The 22,897-nt window shown below is 36.3% G+C and overlaps 1 long non-coding RNA gene across 1 annotated transcript; it reads left to right on the top strand.

Moving 5' to 3' along the window:
• The first annotated feature begins 5,974 nt into the window (after positions 1–5,974).
• LOC118239025 lies at positions 5,975–22,654 on the top strand. Its single transcript, XR_004770377.1, has 4 exons — positions 5,975–6,928; positions 14,079–14,238; positions 19,479–19,656; positions 21,841–22,654. It is a non-coding gene; the product is annotated as an uncharacterized LOC118239025 (long non-coding RNA).
• The last annotated feature ends 243 nt before the right edge of the window (positions 22,655–22,897 follow it).

Here is a 22,897-nt window from a genome sequence, read left to right as displayed (position 1 = left end):
AAGTATTAAAATATGCCCAACCACTCAGTGATCATGTAATAAATATTACATATTTCTGTCATGAGAATGAGTGTTCATGCTATGAAAATACACTGCTCTCCATTTTCCTTGAGATCTTTCCATTTAGACATGAGAAAAAATATTAATTTAAAAGGCTGCTAGCATCTAAAAATGGCATCCTTATGAAGGGAGTGCTGGGGTGCATAGATTCTGTTAACAATGAAGAAATTAGGTCATACATCAAGTTGAACAATAGCAATCACCAGGATTTGTCACTGGGTTCAAAAGCTGTTGGATTCAGTGTGAAAACCCCAAAAGCATGTTAGTAAACACAAATACTGTCTTATAATAGATTTTGTGAAAGTTCACATCCACCCATAAATATTATTTCTAATGCAACACAAAAACAAAAATCACAGTTCAAAATAAGCAAAATCGTGATGCAAGCTGAGGCTCTCAATGTGGACCTGGAAGTCTAGCACTCAGGAGGCTCAACAAGAGGCCAGTATGGGCTATGTAACAAAAGCCTGAAAGAAATAAAACAAAGAGACAGCCTAAAGCCAAGTGTATCCATAGTTAGTTGCAGCTGAAATGTAGGTACACACACAAGTACAAATAGAGATTTAAATTAAGATTGTGAAATAAAATGTCTACCCCTACATTCAAGGAATTCTTGTCTACTTCCTTTCCAAACTGGCTTTCTAAGGAATAAGATATTATGTTTCTATAATAATTCACAGATTCAAATCCACTAAAATTTCCCAATATATTTCAGATATAAAAATAAAATAAATATTTTAAAATCAGAAGAAAATGAATGAAGATAAATCAAAATTAAGTACAGTAACAATTAAAATTTTTGAGTATCTACTTTTTGTATCATGGGATGTCCTGAGACATGTTTTAGTCTATTCAATATTGTAGGTCATAAAGGAAGGACACATGCCTATGACTGATGGAACTTTCAAAACCTTGCCCCTGGTGCTTTCTGACAAACCCACTGCTATTTGAATAAAAAGTGTACAGAAAAAGCTAAATAAACGTATGCATATAGGAACTTTTGAAGATGAATTTTCATATAACTGTACAAACTTACTTCACTAGGTAACATGAAAGAATCAATTACATACAAAGCTTTGAGATGAATTCAAAATGAATCATTTTCATATTATAATTTTACTAAACTTCTCTTTAATTAATTACAACTCTCATGAGGAGATAACCTTTGCCTTGCCACAGCATCTTAAAAATATATTTCTGAAACTGCACTCATCTTACATTTTCATCTTGAATGAGAAAGATTAGACTAGAAATAAAAGGATTGAATTAATTAGTCAACAATGATTAATTAGACATTGATTGAAAGTGAGATTTTAATTCTTTTCATTTCCTTGGCTTGATACCATAGTTTGTTTATATAATGAAAATAATGTCTTCTTTGAAGCTATGAAGACTTTAAGATTCTGGCACTTCAATACATTTATTCAGATAATTGTTGGCACTGACAGGATGCCCTGCATAATTTTGGTAGATATTTTAAAAAATAAAATTATAGCATATTGCCTATCTAAAATATATTTGAAGAGGTTTAAGTATCCAAAGTAAATTATCTGTTATGTCTCTTTTAAATATGTAAGTTAGATAACTTTCAGTAATGAGTTAAAAGTATTTTTTCTGGGCAGGCATTGATGGCACATACCTTTAATCCTAGCACTCGGGAGGCAGAGGCAGGCAGATCACTGTGAGTTCGAGGCCAGCCTGGTCTCCAGAGTGAGTGACAGGATAGGCTCCAAAGCTACACAGAGAAACCCTGTCTTGAAAAACCAAAAAAAAAGAGTACTTTTTCTGAGTAATTCTAAATTGATTAAGAGTTGGAGCTTTGTCTCCCCCGTTGTTTGGTGATTTTTAGATTTATTTCATATTATATATTCATATATATATAATATATATATATATATATATTGTTTCTACTGTAGAGCTTACTATATGACCCCTCAAATGACCCTTTGTATTAGCTGTCCTTCCTATATCACCTCCCTTACTCTCTCTTCACTCCATCCAGCCTTCCCCACATTTCACTCTAACTACATATACTATATCTCCATACTTGGGGGACCCTTCAACCCTCCCTTAGGTCTTTACTCCATACATAACCACTCTGGTTATTTAGATAGTAGCATGCCTATTGAAGGCTTAAAAGCTCCAGTGCCTGGAATGAGCTCCATGCAATCAGTAGGGAAAGTTGCTATGCATGTTCCTAGAGGAGAAAGGTAAGCAACAACCCTGCTACAGATCCCTCCAATCTACAGCGGTGACCTACATGCAAGATATGTTGGTGCAATAGTGATGCAAATGCTGTGGGAGTAACCAACCTGGAACTCATTCTGTAGACCAGACTAGCCTCAAACTCATAGCGATCCACCTGCCTCTGCCTTCTGAGTGCTGAGACTAAAGGCATGAGCCACCACCACCTGACTCCTTCTGTATTTCTTACATTCACTGCTTCTCATATCTGGCTGTCAGCTGCCCAGTTTCTGGCATAGGCATATCCCTCTCTTTTTACCTCATTCTCTCCTCTTTCTTTTCCTGTTCTCAAGCCTAAATAACTCCTCTTATTTATTTTCTCTGCTTGCCAGGCCTGCCTATCAGTAGCTATTGACCATTCAGCTCTTTATTGGCCCAATTAGGTGCCTTAGTCAGACAAGGTGAAACAAATGCAATACATATTATGTAAAGAAACAAATGAAACATAAATAAATATAATACACATTTGTACAGCCAAAGTAATATTGTACAGCATAAACAAATATAACAGATGTTTGCCTAGTTCAAGTAATATTCTAGGACATTCTGCTCTTCTCATAGATCAGTGTCTTATTCATCCTTCTTTAGAGAAGCTTTCTCCTTCAGTAGACAGGAACTAATACAGAAACCAACAATCTGACAATATGCAGAAAGACCTTGGAACACTTACTCCTAAATGGTATGCCTTCATCAAATCCATACCCTCAGGACTCGGAGAACTATGCAGAAGAGGAGGCAGAAAGATTATAAAAGCAAGGGGGATGGATGGCACCAAGGAAACCATGTGTCCCAGGCACAACAGGAACTATGGACATATGAACTCACAGAGATTGTGGCAGTATGCATAGGGTCTGCACAGATCCAAACCACATGGGGTCTCAGCATTGTATCATATTGCTTTATTTTGGCTTTCTGATTTTTTATCCCATTGGTGTTTTTCCCATTGGTGTTTTCCTTGTATGTTATGATTTCTGGTTTTGAGCTTTTATGGGTTGTGTATGTGTGTGCACTTGTGCATATCTGCATGTGTATATATTTCCTCATACTCTTTCTTATTTTCTTTTTTATTATAGTTGTTGTTTAGTTTGTTCATTTTCTTTCATCCTTATTTGTCTTTTTTGTTTTGTTTTTTTCTCAAGAGAAAGAGAAATAAGATGTAGAGTTGGAAGGGGAGATAGGGAGGGAGGATCTGGGAGGAAATAAGGGAGGCAAAACCATGTCAGAATATATTTACTAGAATAATCTATTTATGAAATATAAGATAAACCAATTAAATTATAAAATACCTTCCAAAATATAATGTAATTCTCTGTTACAATAATCTTTCCACCAAGAGCCACAGAGCTCCGCAGCCACATGTGCACTTTACGCCAGCCGCCCACCCAAGTTAGGGCCCAAATTAATACACAGAGAGATTTGTATTAGGTTCAAAGCTGCTTGGCCAATGACTAGGATTCCTCATCTGTTAGCTCAGTCTTAATTATCATAAATCTATATATTTTATAAGACTTATCCTATCGGATGCCTTATTGGCATCCCTCCTTGCCAGTGGCTCACATCCTGCCACTGGAGGAGGCGAAAGGGAGAAAGGGACCCTTCCTGTTTCTCCTTCGCTTAAATAGAGTCTTCTTGCTATGTCACTTCCTGCCTGGATCACCACTTCTCTACTACATTTCCCAGAATCCTCTTTGACTCCTAGTCCCGTCTACTTGCAATCAATAACAATCAATAAGATAAACATACACAGTACATTCCCCATCATCTCCTCTTTTCTGTCTAAATAAAAAGGGTAACTTATCTTTTATAATAACTGAAGAAAACTATAACCATAACTATCTGTCTTCAACTCTATCAAAGACCACAGAAGGATAATATATAAACTCTAGAATTGACAGAGACATCTGGCTACCTGGACAGTCACCCAAAGTTCCTCTGTAATGTTGGGGCATCCAACTTCAGCCCATAGGCCACAGTGTGTTTGGCACACTTCTCCATTTCAACAGGAACCCTTCAGTACTGTCTTGTTTTGTAAGTTCAGCAGTCACTTTCTTGTGGGTCCTGCATGTCCATGTTTATACAGCAACAAACAGTCCAGGCAGTTTCTTGCCCAAATGGCTAATCTTGCCATGTTGAAAGCAAACTCCATAACGAGTTTCTTCGATGCCCATCCTCCTTTCTGACGTAATTGGTGTGCCAGGAGCAGTTGTGTCTTACTGCCAAGAAAAACCCTAAACTATTTAAATGCCATATTTCTGTAGGTCTTTGAAAGGTTTGAAGAATACCTATCCATCTCAAATACATCTCTATATCTAGAAAACCTAACTAACCTAATTATAAGTTCTAACTATCATAGGTGATTATAAAACCTGTATTTAATTATGCATATCATTTTAAAAGATCTGTATTAAACACAATACCTAGACAAGAGAAGACATACATATCACAAAATTGACCTTAAAGTTGTATCAATAAATGAAAATTTATACCAATGCAAACTATTCATTCCTATATGGTTTGTTCAAGCAAGACCCCCTGAAGCTTGGTCAGGTTTCTATGTTTTATCATGATCCCAATGGTATGAACATTGCTAAACTGCTTCCTGCTTATTTGGGGCAATGTTCATACCATTGGGATCATGATAAAACATAAAAACCTGACCAAGTCCTTGTTTTTGTAGTCTTAAGACTGTATCATCTCAGCTTCAGGGGGTCTTGCTTGATCAAACCATGTTAGTCTGGAAGGAATCAACAGCTTTTGGTTTTCTGTGGAAATACAAGCAAAACCTTTATTTCTAAGTAGCCTGTCCTTAAACTTAAATTTTGAAGTTAGAGCATTTTTAAAATGTATAAGTTGGATTAATTTAGCAGCTTTTATAATCAAATGTATTTTAGCAGCAGTAATTCTTTCCTCGGCAATCAAACAATTTAAAGACAACAATATGGCATATAGTATCCAGACTCTCTGTGTATTTTCCATCTTTATGTGGCTTTTTTTTTTTTACTTTACTTTTACTTTCTTTTGTTTCTTTTTTCCCTGAGACAGGGTTTCTCTGTGGAAATCTGCTTCCTTCTCTCACAAGCCTACATATATTTTTAAATGCAGTTTAAACCTTTCGAGGTTTCTCTTTATCTGGATCTGTCTTTATCATCTTGAGAGTGCCGAGTCCAACACCCAAGAGCACCAAGATGGCTCGAGCATATGGAAGTTGCTCCGATGTCTCTCAGCGGCCCGACAGGGCAGGCTGTGGTAGCAGGTTTCCCTCTTTCTCTGGAACCTTGGAGACATGGGGTCATGTTTATCTTATTGATTGTTGAATAAAATACTTTTAGGCCAATGGCAAGCAAGGACTAGGAGTCAAAGAGGATTCTGGGAAATGTAGTAGAGAAGTGATGATCCAGGCAGGAAGTGACATGGCAAGGAGACTCATATCTAAGCGAGGAAACAGGAAGTATCTCTCTTCCCCTCCGCTCCTGCTCCAGCGGCACAATGTGATCCACTGGCAAGGAGGGACGCCAATAAGACATCTGATAGATAAGTCTTATAAAATATATAGATTTATGATAATTAAGATTGAGCTAGCAGATGAGAATCCTAGTCATTGGCCAAGCAGCATTGTACCTAATACAAGTTTCTGTGTATTAATTTGGGCCTAACTCGGGCAGGTGGCTGGGTAAAGCTCACACATGGCGGTGGGCCTCAGGCGGCTTTTGGCGGAAAGACTTAATGTAACATAATTCTTTTAGTTTTATTTAAAACAAATACATAGTTTATAAAATTTTTATTGAAATGCTGAGGATAATACCTAAGTCTTCATGCATGTTTTGACTATTTAATAATACAGCAGTTAATATGACTTAGCAAATACGATTTATGTTCTCCCCAAAATTTGAACATTCTGTAATTTTTCCCCAAATATGTTTCAGAGAAAAATTTGCATAGATATATTTGCTGGTTGGTATGCAAATTTTTATTTCCACTTTGAATTGGTCTATGATCTTTTCACTTTTGTCTACCATTAGTATTTTCCATCTATATTCAAAGCCATTGGAATATAACTAGAACACACCATAAAGTCAAGATCTGTTGCAAATTAAATTTCACTTAATATTGGTAATATCAGCATAAAAATAGGGGTGACTCAGGAATTGGAGTTACTCCTTAACTCTTAGTGAATATGCTGTATCTATCTTTCTGGTTTAGTTTTCAATTTTCTGATCTACTAATTTTAATAAGTTTATTCATTTACAAGAGCTGCTGTAAGAAATTACCAGAGCATCGTGGATTAAAACCATTCCTGAGTCTGAAAGCCAGAATCAGGAGTTGGCAGGATTTGTTGCTTCTTGATTTTCTGTCAGACAACCTATTATCTAACTTCTGGCAGCTGCAGGCCATCTAGGGAAGCCTCCACCTCCATCTTCATCTGATTTGCTCCACATTTCTTGCTAAAAGCCACAAGATCATGCAACAATATACAGCTATCATATTGTTATGCCCAGTTTGTGGGACACCAAAAAGTCCACCACCAAAGAGACAATTCATCAAATGGAAAAACAAAAGTTTCATTTATTGGCAAGCTACAGCCTGGATTCTGCTGGCTCAGGAGCAAATGGAATACAGCTTACAGGTGAGGGGACTTTTTAAGGGGAGAGAGATTGAGAGAGAGAGAGAGAGAGAGAGAGAGAGAGAGAGGAAGAGAGGAAGAGGGAGAGAATGAAGAAGAGTAAAGGAACATGTAGAGGAGCAATTGTGTGTGAGTCAATTCCTTTTATCTCAGATTTTGGTTCCTTTTATTATTTGTAGTTTTTTTTTTTTTTGAACCCTGAGCAAAAACTAAAAACCAGACTTTTAAAGTTTTCAATAATTTCTCATGAATACATGACATATTTCATTTGTTTTACAACCTTTCCCCTTCAGATCCTTAACTGCATACTCCAAATTTGGCATACTCCAAATCAGGTCATACTGACTGAGAATTAACATTAGGGTGTGCCTATTGATGACCACAATCAAGCTTACTATTCTATGTTTCATTATAAATTATTTTAAACGGATTTTTCATATATGAATAAAAATCTTGAAATTGAATGCATCAATATGTAACAACAACTCTTTCTGACAGCTGCCTGGGTTCTGCGGCTGCTTTATGGCCACCAAATAACACATGGTGTCTTATAGTAGTAACACAGTGTCTTACAATGCTGCTAGCCAATGACTAGGATTTCTTATTTACTAGCTCAGTCTTAACTATCAACCATAACTACTAATCTATATATTTTTATAAGGACTTATATTACTGATGATACTGGCCTTATGTGTCCTCTCTCTCTGGGATCACATGATGACTCTCCCTTTCCTACATTTCCCAGAATCCTCCATCTCTCCTAGGCCCACTGAACTTGCTTTCCTATTGGCCAACAGTGCTTTGTTTATCAACCAATAAGACAAACACATACACAGAAGGACCTCCCCCATCATCAATGTGCAACAAAAAAATTTATGTTAGAGCCCATTTCCCTCTCAATGGTACTCAAGTCACTAATGAAATTTATTTTTCTAATTAGCATCTTTATGGTCACACATTCAATATTGTTCCAACATTTTTCAGTAGCATTTTATTAGTTGATCACCACATAGCATCATTTGTTGAAAAAATTAATTTAGGTATTAACATAATCAAAACAACCACTCCAGAAATATTAACCTCTTGAACAATAGAAATTTTTCCATTATTTTTCATAAATCAATGATATCAGTAATCTAAAAACACAGAAACACTTATTTCTATATCATTTCTACACTAAATAAACATTTATTTATGTACAGAGATAAATTGTCATCCAATTCTCATCATAACTAGTGGCAAACACTTGACATCTATTTATTTTATTATTGATTTCCTGATTGCTGGATATGGAATTTACAACTCTTTTTAATTTGTTCAAGCAACACATCCTTGAGAATAATAAATATATCCATATCAAATGTGAACCAGTGATGAGGTAATCTAATATTTTTACATTTAAATATTTTACATTTATTTATTCAATGTTATGGGAACAAGCAGTACATGTCATGCACAGTGAATGTATGGAGATCAGAGGACAACTTGCAGAACTTTGTTCTCTCCTTCCAATGTGTGGATTCCAAGGATCAAACTCAGGTCATCAGACTTGGGGGCAAGCACCTTTACCTACTGAACTAACTTCTCCTGGACCCAAATATCAGATGGAAATAATTTTTTAAAGTATGAAACATTTAATAACAATGCAGTCTTAAAATCAAATCCATAGGGGAAGGACAGATTATATTTTGGGGGGACTCTGCAAATGACACTAATTTCTTGGGCTTCATTTTTTTTTAGTTTTGTTTCCAAGAGTGCAAAGTTAATATACTCAGTATAGAATTAGGAGAACTGACTCAGATCTAAGCAGCCATCTAACTGAAGGAAGGTGAATGAACTAACTTATTGTTCAGTTTGCTATATCAACTACTTTAAATGCTTGTAAGCAGCATTGTCAGACCACTTTATGTGTGAACTTCATACACTATCTTCAGTTGTTAGACCAAAGCAATCCAAAATTAATTACTCTAAACAATTTTCCTCCAAAAATTTGCACAAATCTTTTAGCTCTTTTGCCCACAATGAGTAAAACTTGCTAAGATTTCTAATGTATTCTTAAGTTAAGAACTCTGACTTGCTTTGGACATTAATACACAGGTATTGGTTCATGTGAGTGCATTTATTGTCATCAGAGAAGGACCTCTAGTGGGAAATTCGGTTACCTGATAGAAGTACACATTGTCAGGTATTTTTTTTTTATTGTTTTCATAGAGAGACTCTGAAAAATGTTCCTATGGCTGCATCACCTGTTACATCACCTGTTACCTGTACTTGAGCATAAATAGTGAAAACTCAAGTGATACTACGTAGCATCAAAGGCTTCTCCAATTTAACAGAACGAATTTGATATATTATTTAGTAATGCAATTAATTTAAAGACAATAAATATGAGAGTATCAGTGTGAGTTTATGGCTCATGAAGCAGATTCATTTTCTTGAAAATATATGTGTATATATACTTAAAAATGGAATTGGTTCAGCTATACATTAAAATCAAATAACACAGTGCCTCTGGCTCTCTGAACTTTAGTCATCTTGCCTTCTGTGAAAAGATAATTGAATTTCTTATCTAAATATTGGCTATTCCTAGCCAACTAATTGAAAGTCAAATTTTTTTCTGGATAAACTTTTAAATTATCAGGTTGGATCCTAGGCTAATGATTCAAAGAAACACTATAAATTATCTATTAAGACAATATTCAGATGATCTTGATTACTTTCACACTGGGAATGTGAAAATCTATACTGTAAAATCAAGAAATAGATGGCCAACTAGTATTTAAATCAAAATTGTCTACTTCCTGACAAAGAGCTGAGTTTCACTAGGTTCGTGCTTTGTGTCACAGGATAGTTAACTTTGAGTAATTTATACCCTGAAATTGTTATTTAGCAATCTTAAATAAGATGATTTGGATTTTATAACTTTCAATGGGCATTTAAACTTCCAGATGGGGAAATAGATGAAGACCCCAAAATAAGAATAAGCAAAGGCTGATATCCAGAGTTTGTTTCATGCTGACAGTCAGCAAGTGTTACCTGACAAAGATCCAAATCTTTCAGGGACTATAAAAATTTAGAATTAAAAGAGGGACAGGCAGGCTGGGCATGATGGTACTTGCTCTTACTCTCAGCACCAGGAGACCAGAGGTATGCAGATCTTTGCAATTTCGAGGCTATTCTGTTCTACACAGCAAACTCCATGCTGTCAACAAGGTCTATGTATGGATACCATGTCTCAAGACAATGACAGCAACAGCAAAACAATAAGAGTTAAGGAACAGGCTCAGGACAGTGTTCAGTGGGTAAAGTACTTGCTACATAAGTACCAGTTCTGAATTCCAGCATCCACAAGAAACCTGTGTGGACTTAGATGTGTGTAATCTCAAGACAGAGACAGGAAGATCTTCAGAACTTCCTGGCCAGCTATTCTTGCCTAACTAGCCATCTCCATGTTCAGTGGGAGACCATGTTTCCAAATGCAAGGTAGAGAGAATCAGAATGAGATAGAAAGTGTGAGGACTGGCTAGCTAGAAGCCGGAACCCAGTATAACTGATTATTGGGAAGCATGTTTCACTTCTTTCATTGGTTTTAAACTACAAGCAAGGTACAGATAGAGGGAACTGGTAACTATTAATAAGGCTCTGCTGATTTTGAAAATGATTGGCTAGAAGTTATAGCTTAACTTCTAGGTCTGCTTCCCACGGACGATGTAGGCCGGAGTTCTAATTTTATTTGCAATTTGGCCATTGTCCATTTCTATATTCAGAGCCTGGCTAAAACATGTTTATGCTGATAATAAGAAGCAATGTGGCTCATTGTGTTCTATCCAGTTGTATTTATTTAAATTTATGAATAAAATCTATGTATCTATGAAAATATAATTTCAAAATGGTATTGGTCTTTTGCAAAAGTCCTGTGATGGTTTTGACATCAAAAAGTGTGATTATTCTCATGATTTACATTCTCTGAAGGAACACTGACATTGATAAATATGAGCTTTTACAAAACTGCTGCAACATTGTTCTCAATGACAGTCCATCCAGTTTCTACCTGAAAGATTTTAAATAAAATTTGTCATTAAAAATGTATCCTTCAAACTTATTATACTATGCTTGGATGTGACTTCGGTGAATGTCTCAAAATTCTCTTGTATTAGAAGCTTGATTTCCAAGTTTTAAAAGGTTAAAAAGTGAAGGTGAATTTAAGAAGTTTGCTTATTGAGAGGTCTCTAAGTAATTGAGGTCCTGCTCTTGAAAGGAGTTAATGAACTTTTCATGGGACTCTAACCCTTTATTGTGGCAGGTTTGTTTCAAGACTCCACTCCCTGCTTCTTTCTTGCTTCCTGTCTTTCTTCTCCCATATTATCTCTCCCTTTTGTACACATCCTACCATGATGTCATCCAACATGATGTGACAGTCAGGAGCCCTTACCAGAGTTAACAATATGATGCATGAACTTTGAACCTCTAAAACTTTGAGATGAATACATCTCTTTCCTTTACAGATGACCAGCCTCACATTTTGTTACAGCAACAGAAAGCAGATTGTGTACATCTACGCTTAATAATAGTTTAGAAGCATAAGCCCAGAGCACAATGTAATTTCTTCAAAAGTTTCCATTTTTAGGTTGTAGTCTTTGGTCCATTCGGTGTGCATTTCTGTTCAAGGTGATAGGCATGCTTTATTATTCCACATGTGGAAACAGTTTTCCTACCAACATTTGTTGAAGATGTTACATTTTCACTAGCATATATTTGGCATTTTTATTAAACTATAAGGTAACTGCAATTGCACATAATTAAATCTGGCTTTTCTACTCCACTAATCTATGTGTCTTTTTTTTGTTGTCCAGTACCATGCCTTTATCAGCATGTCTCTGCAAATTGAGGTAGATTACTCTTTTTGGTCAGGATTGCCTTGGCTATCTGGGGTCTTTCATGCTTCCACATGGTTGTGATATCTTCATCAAACCCCTCCTATCAAGGGTCAGGGGTCTGTGTGCAAGAGGAACTGGAAAGATTGTGAGAGCCAGAGTGGGTAGATGATGCCAAGGAGACAATGTCTTCCAGATCCAACAGGATTGATACACATAGGAACTCACAAAGACTGTGGTAGCAGTCACAACACATTCACGGGTTCAAAGCAGATGGGATTTCAGCATTGATGGGCAGATTTAGATACAGGCCACTACTCCCTAACAAGAAGCAATTTGCAAATTGATACTCACAGGTTAAGGAAAAACTATTCCTGTTTAAGGGAGCAGCATTTGGTATATCAACTACATTCCAGGTCAGGATACATGCCCAGGGGTAGTTCATAATACAAAGCTTGTTTATCTCTTGTTTTATTATGTTTAGTGTGACACCTTTTGTATTATTGGTCTATTGCTTGTTTGCATGTTTGTTTTAGTTACTTACTTTGTTTTTTGTTTGTTTTGAAATACAGAGAAAAAGGAAGAGAGCACAAATTAGAATGCATAGTGAGGTAGAAAAGATCTGGGAGTTGTAAAAGAAGAGAAAAAAACACATTTAAATTACATTGCATATGAAAAAAATACAAAAAATGTGGACAGAAATAGTTTTCACAATAAAAACAGCCTTAAGGAATTTGTGCCCCAAACAAGCCCAACAATGAATACTGGAAAAAATACTTCAGTCTGAAGAGGCTAAGTGAAAAAAACGAAGTAGAACAGTGACTATTTGAAGTATGGTTAAGACAACAAAAACAGAAAAACAACAAATTTCAGCAGCTAATCTACATCTTTTAATGTAATTCTGAATATTAATGGCTTAATTCTCCAATCAAAAGACATAGGCTACTTAGTTGTATTAGAAAGCAGGAGACATCTTTTGGTTGTCTACAAAAAAGATACCACATCTCCAAAGATAGGTAGGTAACTTCAACATTCAACATTCACAAACAGGTCATCCTAGAGAAGAAGAAAAAGAAGAAGAGGAGGAGGAGGAAGAGGAAGAGGAAGAGGAGCAGGAGGTGGGGAAAGGAGGAGGAGGGAGGGGTAGGGTGATGAGGAAGAAGAGGAAGAAGAAGAGAATGGAAGGAAGGAAGGGGAAGAAAACACCAAAAGGAATTAACCTATATCTGCACAATATTCCTCAAAAATTAGCAATATGAACTCTGTAGTTCATGGAAATATCTCTGAAATAAATCATATTTTTTTCCACAAAACAGTACTCAATAAGTTTAGATTAATTAAAATAACTGCATGTGTTCTACTTGACCACGAATAAAACTTGAGATAAATAGAAAAGAAATTCCCCCAAATGAATACATTTAGGGAGATTAAGCAATATGCTACTGAGTGATGCAAAGGTCACTGAAGAAATTAAGTTGGAAACAATAAAAAATCCTAAGCTAAATAAAAAAACATATCAAATGTATCAAAACACCTGGGATATAATGAAAGCAGTTTTGTTTTTGCTTTTTTTAAGTTTTTCTTTTATTCTCTTATACAATAAATGTCAACTGCAGTTTGCCCTCCCTCTACTTCTTTAAATCCCCTGCCCTATGCCCCAGATCTACTTCTCCATTCCCCTTCAGAAAAGAGCAAGCCTCCCAGTGATATCAACCTAAGACAGCATAATAAGTTACAATAAGACTAGGAACAAACCCTCATAAGAAGGCTGGACAGGCAACCCAGTGGCAGAATAACGGTGCCACGAGCAGGAAAAAAGAGGCAGAGATACTCCATATTCCAATGTTAGGATTCCCACAAGAACACCAAGCTAACAATCATAACATATATGCAGAGTACATAGCACAGACCCATGATTGCCACTTCGGTCTCTGTGTGACCCTATGAGCTCTGCTTAGTTGATTCTATCAGATATATTCTCATGGTGTCCTCAATCCAGAGGGCTCATATAATTCTTCTTCCACCTCTTCTGTGGTGTTCCCCCAAGATCCAAAGGGAGGGGCCTGATGGAGATCTCCAATGTGCTCTCTCTCTCTCTCTCTCTCTCTCTCTCTCTCTCTCTCTCTTTCCTGCTACTGTTTGGCTATGGATTTATGCATATGCTCCCATCAGCAACCAGAAGAAGCCTCTCTGAAGATGAATAGGCTAGACAAAAAATCTATGGCAATGGTAAAATATCAATAGAAATCATTTTATTGATTCATTTGTTTCTGTCCTAGGTCTCTGGGCTATTCAACCTGACATTCCTGATCATCAAGGCAGTGTTGGACATAGACTCTCTCAAGTGTCAAGGGCCTAAAATTAGACCAGTCATTGTTGGCAACTCCCACATGTACTGCACTTTCATTACCCCAGGACATTTTTCAGGCAGTATAAATGGTAGGTTGAAGGTTTTATTGCTGGTTTAGTGTTCCAGTCCCACCTCTGGAAGTTGTCTAGTTTTATTGAAGATGCCCTGTTCATCTCCACATCCTCTGTTGCTAGGAATCCTCTCTCAGGTCACCCTCATAGAATATTGGAAATTTCTACCACACATGATTTCCACATCAACTCCAAAATGCCCTTGAAATTCCAATCATCTCTAATCATACCTCTCCCTAAACTACCATCCTAGTGTTTCTAATGCTGTTAAAAGACACCATGACCACAGCAACTCTTATAAAGGAAAACATTTAATTGGGTATGTTTACTTCATTATCATCATGGAGGGAAGTAAGGCTGCATTCAGGTAGACATGGTGTTGGTGAATGAGCTGAGCGAACTTTCATCTTGATCCAAAGGCAACAAGAGGTAAAATTAACTAGGCATAGCTTGAACATAGGAGTCCTCAAAGTCTACCCCATAGTGACACATTTTTTCCAACAAGGCCATGCTTCCTAATAGTGCCACTCTCCATGAGCCTATGGGACCAATTACATTCAAACTACCACACTCCCCATCATCTGTTCCCATTCCTACTTTCCCTCAGTCTACCCAAAATCTTTTCTCTTTGCCCTTCCCAGGGAGATACACATGTTCTCCTTAGAATATTCCTTATTACTTATTCTTTCTTTGACTGTCGATTGTATCATGATTATTATCTACTTTACAGCTAATATCCACTTAGAAGTGAGTGCATACCATGTTTGTGTTCCTGGATATGGGTTATCTCACTCAGGATGACTTTTTTTCTAGATGAATCCATTTGCCTGAAATTTTCATGGTATCCTTTTTTCTAATAGTATAATAATGCTCCATTGTGTGAATGTACCATGATTTTTCATTCTTTCAATTGAGGGCCATCTAGGTTGTTTCAAGTTTCTGGCTGTTATGAATAAAGCCTCTATATGCATAGTTGAATGTAGTTGATCAAGTGTATTTGTGGCAGGATGGAGTGTATATGCCCAGGAGTTGTATAGCTGGGTCTTGCAGTAGATCAACTCTCAGTTTTCTGCAGAAACACCATTTTTATTTTCATAGTGGTTGTACAAGTTTGTACTCCCATCAGCAATATAGTATTACTCCCATCAGCAATATAGTATAGGTGTGTTCCCCTTGCTAAACATCCTTGCCAGCATGAACTGTCACTTGTGTTATTGGCAGGTGTAAGATAGAATCTCAAAACATTTTTGATATTTATTTCCCTAATGACTATGTTTATTTCCATGTTTATCAGCCATTTGAGATTGTTCTACTGAAAATTCTCTATTTAAACCTGTACCCCATTTTATATTGGATTATTTAGTTTGTTGATGTCTACTCTCATGAGTTCTTTATATATTTTGAAAATTAGTTTTCTAGCAGATGTAGAGTAGATGAAAAAATTTCCCATTCTGTAGACGTCCATTTGCCTTACAGAAGCTTTTCAGTTTAATGAGGTCCTATTTATTAATCATTAATCTTTGTGCCTATGCTATCGGTGTTCTGTTCAAGAAGTTGTCTCTTGTGTGAATTCATTCAAGTATATTACTCACTTCTCTTCTGCTAGTTACACTATAACTGGATTTACATTGAGGTCTTTGATTCACTTGGACTTGAGTTTTGTGCAGGGTGATAAATATGGTTGTATTTGCATTCTTCTACATGGAAATATCCAGTTAGACCAGGACAATTTGTTCAAGATTCTTTCTTTTTTCCATTGTGTCGAACATTCCTCTTAGCACTGCTTTCAAAGTGTCCCATAATTTTGGATATGTTGTATCCACATTCTCATTGAATTCTAGGACACCTTTATTTTCTTTTTTTCTTTCTTCCTTGACCCAGGAATTATGCAATTGGGTGTTATTTATAATTTCCATGAGTTTGTAGGATTTCTGCAATTCATGTTGTTGTTGAATTCTACCTTAAAAGCATGGTGGTCTGATAAGATTCAGGGGGTTATTTTCATTTTTTGTACCTGTCGAGGTTTGCTATGTTGACAAGCATTCGGTCTATTTTAGAGAAGGTTCCATGTGGTGCTGAGAAGAAGGTATATTATATTGTATTTGGATGGAATGTTCTATAGATGTCTGTTAAGCCCAATTGGGCCATAACTTCTATTAGTTCTTTGGGTCTTTGTTAAGTTTCTGTCTCGTGTTCCTGTCCAGTGGTGAGAATGGGGTGTTGAAGTCTCCCAGTATAAGTGTTTGCAGTTTTATGTGTGATTTGAGTTTTAGTAATGTTTCTTTTAGGAACATGGATGCCTTTGCATTTGGGGCATAAATATTCAGAATTGAGACTTCATCCTGGTGGATTTCTCCTGGGATGAGTAGGAAGTGACCTCCTTCATCTCTCTTGATTGATTTTAGTTTAAAGTCCAATTTGTTGGATATTAGGATTGCTACCGTCACTTGTTTCTTGGGTCCATTTGATTTGAAAATCTTTTCCCAAACTTTAATTCTTAGGTACCATCTGTCTTTGAAGTTGAGGTATGCTTCTTGTATGCAGCAGAAGGATGGATTCTGTCTTCTTATCATTCTGCTAACCTGTCATTTTATGGGCTGGTTAAGACCATTAATATTGAGGGATATTAATGACCATTGATTGTTCATTCTTGTTTGTTTTGGATTTGGTGGTGGTGGTGAAATTGTATGTGGGTTTCCATCCCTTTTTTCTTTTGCCTGTTGCTAAAGTGGGATTATCTATTGCCTATATTTTTCTGGTTATAGTTAACTTCCTTGGGTTGCAGTTTCCCTTCCAGAACATTCTGTAGGGCTGGATTGGTGGATATGTATTGTTTGAATCTGGTTTTGTCATGAAATATCTTGTTTTCTCCATGTATATTGATTGAAAGCTTTGCTGGGTATGGTAGTCTGGGCTGGCATCCGTGGTCTCTTAGTGTAGGTAGAACATCTATCTATTCAGGACCTTCTGGCTTTCAGAGTTTCCATGGAAAAGTTCAGGTGTAATTCTGATAGGTTTGCCTTTATATGTTACTTGAACTTTTTCCTTTGCTGCTCTTAATATTTTCTCTTTATTCTGTATGTTTGGGGTTTTGCTTATTATGTGGCAAGGAGACCTTTTTTTGGTCCAGTCTATTTGGTGTTCTGTAGCATTCTTGTATTTTCATTGTCATGTCTTTCTTTAGGTTGGGAAAGTTTTCCTCGATGGTTTTGTTGAATATGTTTTCTGCACCTTTGAGTTGGATTTCTTCACCTCCTTCTATACTATTATCCTTAAGTTTGGTGTTTTCTTGGTATCCCATATTTCCTGGCTATTTTGATTTGGGATTTGTTGGACTTAAGATTTTCTTTGGTTGATGAGTCTGTTTCTCCTAGTGTATCTTCAACTCCTGAGATTTTCGCTTGCATCTGTAGTTTCTGATCGTTTACCCAGATTTTTTATTCCCAGCATTCCCTCGGATTGTGCTTTCTTTGTTGCCTCTATTTCAGTTGTTAGGTCTTGACTGTTTCCTTGAAAGAATTGTTGATACCTTGTATTTTTTGGTTTGTTTTTCCTTCCATTTCTTTAAGGGATTTTCTCATATCCTCTTTGAGGCCCTCTATCATTTTCCTAAAGATGTTTTTAAGGTCATTCTCTTCTGCTTCATCTGCATTGTGATGTTCAGATCTTGCTGGTATAAGGTCCCTAGTCTCCGGTAGTGTCATATTGGTTTTTCTGTTGTTGAATGTACTTTTATATTGTCTTTTTCCCATCCTTTCTTCCAGTGGGTGTAGCAGGAGTCTCTTCCTCTCCTCGTGGATAGGCGACCAAGGTTCCCTTCTTGTAGATATAAACATTTCCAATACTGTGATGTCTGTCCTCTTCTCTTGGATGGAGGCAAGTCTGGTGCTAGGGCCTTTGCAGTCTCTGGGTGTGTTGGATTCTGCTGGGTTCGGGTCTTGTGAGCAGTCCCCCAGCCCCAGGTGTCATCGAGCAGGGCAGAGGAACCCATATTGGAAACAGCCCCTGGCCTACCTGGTCCAGTAGATGGAGGCAGGACTGTTACCAGGTTGGATTTTTGTGAGCACTCCCCTAGCCTCAGGTGTCCCTGAGCAGGGCAGCCTGCTTCTAGAAGTTACAGGTTATGAAACAAAAATCCATGTGCCAGGAGTGAGGGCTTTCACTATGGGTCAGAGAGGCTCCTAAAACATTGACTAAAGATTCCATACATTTCCATTACATAGTATAAATATCGAGTTGGCACTTAATTGCAAGCTTTCTCCCTGCTGGATAGCTTATATAGCCCCCAAAAGTATTGGGGGGGGGTTGTAGTTTCTTGCCATCTCTCTTTTTTTATAATATATATATTATATATTATAATATGTATAATATATAATATGTAATATATAATATATATTATAAAGAGATCTATTAGTTTGCCATATACTAAGGGGTTTTGGTAATTCAAAAATTACTGCCTTCATGTTAAAGGGGCTGAAAACATGGTAACTGCTCAGTCCATGAGGTTGGATGGATCCCTTAGCCATCTCAACTTGGCACTGAATTCCTAGCCACTGGTGTTTAGTATGTGTAGGAAGGCCTGGGAAGCTGGGATTTCATATTAGCCAAAGAATGGAGCCACAGCAGCAACAGAGTAAAACTCACCAGCAACATGCTAAGCAAGTAAGGCAAAAACAAAGCTTTCTCCTTGGATCTCCCTACAGATGGATAGTTCCAGTTCCTCCCACCCTTATTTTGGGTCTTACAGCTTTGAGTAACCATATCAAACAAAACAAAACAAAATAAAACAAAATTCCGTTACAGGTGTGCCCATCAGGTTAGCCTAGTTGATTCCAGATCCACTCATGCTCACAGCAGAGATTAAGCAAGGCACCTACTCTATTTAAAATTTAAAATAGAGTAAACAAAATAAAATAATCTTTGTGATGTATTAAAAAGATTATAATTTAGGGGAGAAATCATTTCTTTTTGCTCATACTTGAAATTTCGTATATTTTCATTCAGTGTAGCTTAAATCCAATTCTGAGTTGCTTATTTTTAAAGTAATATGATTTATATTTTGTCTTTCAAAGATAAGAGCAAAACTGTTAAAAGTAATTGCTAAAACATCTTGTGGGAAAACATTTTCTAAGGGGTAAAAAACATTATTTTTAGTAAATCACCTCCTACTATCCTTTGTTTTTGCCATTGCCTCAGACCCTTCATAAATATTAATGAAATTGACTAAACTTCCTCCCATTTTTCTTCTTTGTTTTCAGGTTTGTCCTCCCCATCTTCCTTTGTGTCTGAGAGTATCCAAAAAGATATTAAATTCTCCATCAGTAAGAAAATCCAAGCTGAGCTGTTTCTCTAATAATGTCTCTCATCCTGAGGTCAAGAAAGCTTCTAATCCAGTCAAGTGATTTACAGAGGTCCATCTTTTAAGGAATATTTGAGGTATCCTTTTCATTCAATTGTAACACAGAACATAGAACTTCAGAAATGAAGTCAAAGCATGAGGCAAATTATTTTAAATATGAAGTCAGATGAAAAAACAAAAGTTAAGAAAAATCTAAAGTAAACAGTGAGGTACAATTTCATTTCTAGTATTTTATTTTTCTTTTTATGGATTGTTCTGGTTTAGTAAAATGCAAACAGTACTGTAATTATATGATTTTAATTTTAAAGTCCATTTCTTTAGATGAATTTAATGAATTATTACAGGTAACTTTATTAATACTGAGACTAGGTAGTGTTGTCTTTGTTTAATGATAGAACAATTTGACAATTACAAAAGGATATGATTAAAAATAAAAGATGTACCATATTTCAAGGGATTATAGCCATACACATCCATACTTATTAACCTGTAATTTCACATTTCACTGGTAAAACAACAGATCTGATTTACTAAACAAATAAGTGAATAAACCAGGTCTAATCAGATGCCGAACCTAAGGAAAGTCCCTTCAGCAATCCAGATGCACGTTTCCTTTTCTTCAATATGAGAGACAAGCTCTCTTCACAACAAAACCAAAATTCAACCATAGTTTGTGATTTTTGTCTATGAAGTTGAATACAAGACGTTATTGACCCAAACTAAGCTGATCACCCCTTGTTACCTAAATCTGAGGATAAGGGAATAAGTAAGTTAACATAAATATACATGCACACACATATAGGCAGGCAAGTTGAGAGTATGTGGCTATCAAAGGTAGCTTATGATATGCTCGCCATAAGTAAGAGAAGGATTCTTGACCATTTGGAACCAGATGTAAGAGAAGCTGTATTCCATAGCAGCTGTACCTCCTTACATTCTCACTCCCAACCACCTATCCATGAGTCAGAAGCTTCTCCTTAAACTGGCCAACAATCCCTCCTGTCTGCATTTTATTTTGATTTTTTTTCTTTTATTGTGATCACAGTATATTGTAGCATCTCACTGAGATTTGGATTTTCATTACTCTAATAAATAATTACATCTTTTCATGGACTTATTTGCAGGCTTCTTTCTTCTTTAGTGAGATGTTTTATATTATCTGAGGAGATTTTTACCCATTTTTTATATATCATAAAACCACCTCTGAACAGAATTCACAGTCTTTACATAGGATATGATATTATCAACAAAACTCATATACAGTTACACTTTTTGGTCAGAATATTTTAACAAATGTGGTATAGCAGTAAATAAATAATGTGGCCCATCCAAGCATACATTAATCTCCCAGTCATGCAGTGTCAATGCTAATTTTTTTTTCTGGAAGTTTGCCACCGTCTGTCCAAGTGAGAATATGTATGCCCTTTAGCCTAGAAGTATCATTTCTTAAATAGTCAGAGATATATTTAAAGAACTATATATTTAAGTGCAGAGCTATGCCTCCAAATATTGATGCAAATGTTACAGATGGAAATTACATAAAAATAAAAATTATGGGATTAAGTAAGGTAATTATGGTGTAAGATCACAAGAAACACAATGGAATTATTGGACATCGTGTATCAAAATTGGATTAATTAACTTAGAATTGAGGTTTCTAGTTGGTTTTCTTACACTATTTGATAGCACTTAGCAAAATTACAAATGTGGTTTAATTCTTAAAAGTAAAATTTAGATGTAAATCTATTCATTATGTAAATATTTACAGTCAATTCCTTGCCAGGAGCTGTGTCAGGCAATAGCAACCCAGAAACAGAGGATGATCCCACACAAAAAGAACTGTAGAAATATGTCAAACCTGGTGGACAGAAAGGACAGTCAAATTTTAAGAAATATGTGTACGTATATGGTGTTCTGCCTGCATGTATCCCTGCAGGCCAGAAGAGGGCACCAGATCTCATTATGGATGGTTGTGAGCCATGATGAGATTGCTGGGAATTGAACTCAAGGCCTCTTGAAGACAAGCTAGTGTTCTTAACCACTGAGCCATTGGGCTAGGGGAAGGGGAGAGAAAGTGGGAGGAGGTGAGTGAGGGCTGGAGGTGTGGTGGGAGAGAGAACTGTGGATGGAATGTAAAATGCAATAAAAAAGGAAAAAAGAAATCACACCCCCACTGCAAAAATTTAAGGGCTAGAGAGAATGAAATGGCAAAATGGGACTTTAAAAGTACCAACAAATCAATTTACCTCTCTCCTTTACAGGTTCACTTAGAAAGATCAGCAACAGGCAAATTACAGCAGAGTGGTTAAATATGTACAGAAGCAGCTGGATCAGAAACTCAGAAGGGACAGACTTCAAACCCTAACTATGTCAAATGGGATAAATTGTGACCTCAAATTACAAAACAGCCATTTAAATTTCTATGTGAACCAATAAACTATTTTAACTAAGACAGCATAATGCATTCACATAGTTAATGTAAAATAGTAAAATTTTAATTATTACTATTTAAGTGAATTAAAAGGGCAATATATATCCAAGTAGGCCAACAGAAATCATAAAAGGTTATGAACCAGTCATCAGTAGCAATGTCCTGTGTTCATCTGTACTACACTAACTTCTATGCACTATACTTTTTTAATCTTATGTTTTATTTATCCTTTAAAATGTTCATACACATATACAATATATTTTGATCTTATCCATGCCCCTAATATCTTATTCAACTTTCCCCCAGGAGCCACCAACCCATCTCCCTCCTGATTTCATATTTATTATTTCTATTGTTAATAATTAATTATTCTTTAATAATTATCAATATTGCCATACTATTATTTATAGCCCTCTAACTCCAGTTGGCACTGACAATAAGTACTTGAATATGGGGCCAGCCACTGGGATAGTCACATCCACAAAGAAAAGGGACTTTCCCTTCCTCAGCAGCCATCAATGGCCAATAACTTATCCAATAGTGTAGGGCTTCCAGTGGCCTTCTCCCCTCCATGCTAGAATTCTACCTAATTTGATATTGTATAGTCCCTGTATAGCCAAAACAAATGCTATGAATTGATGTATGCAACCACCCTGTCAAGTCTGGAAGACAGCATTTCCTTTTCTTCCTCTAGAGCTTACATTATTTCCACTCCTTCTCCTCCATTTTCCATGAACCTTAGATGGGGAAATTTGATATTGGTGATCAATCTACAACTAAGTACTCCCAGCCATTGATTCTCTGCACTGGGAGTTATGAGTCTTTGCCATAGTCATTACTCAATGGAAAAATGAAACTTCTCTGACCAATATTGAAAAAATCACAGA

The sequence above is a fragment of the Cricetulus griseus genome, chromosome 5 (genome assembly GCF_003668045.3).
Source record: "Cricetulus griseus strain 17A/GY chromosome 5, alternate assembly CriGri-PICRH-1.0, whole genome shotgun sequence".
Classification (NCBI taxonomy): domain Eukaryota; kingdom Metazoa; phylum Chordata; class Mammalia; order Rodentia; family Cricetidae; genus Cricetulus; species Cricetulus griseus.
The sequence above is the reverse complement of the archived record's forward strand: the minus strand, read 5'-3'. Positions and strand labels throughout refer to the sequence as shown.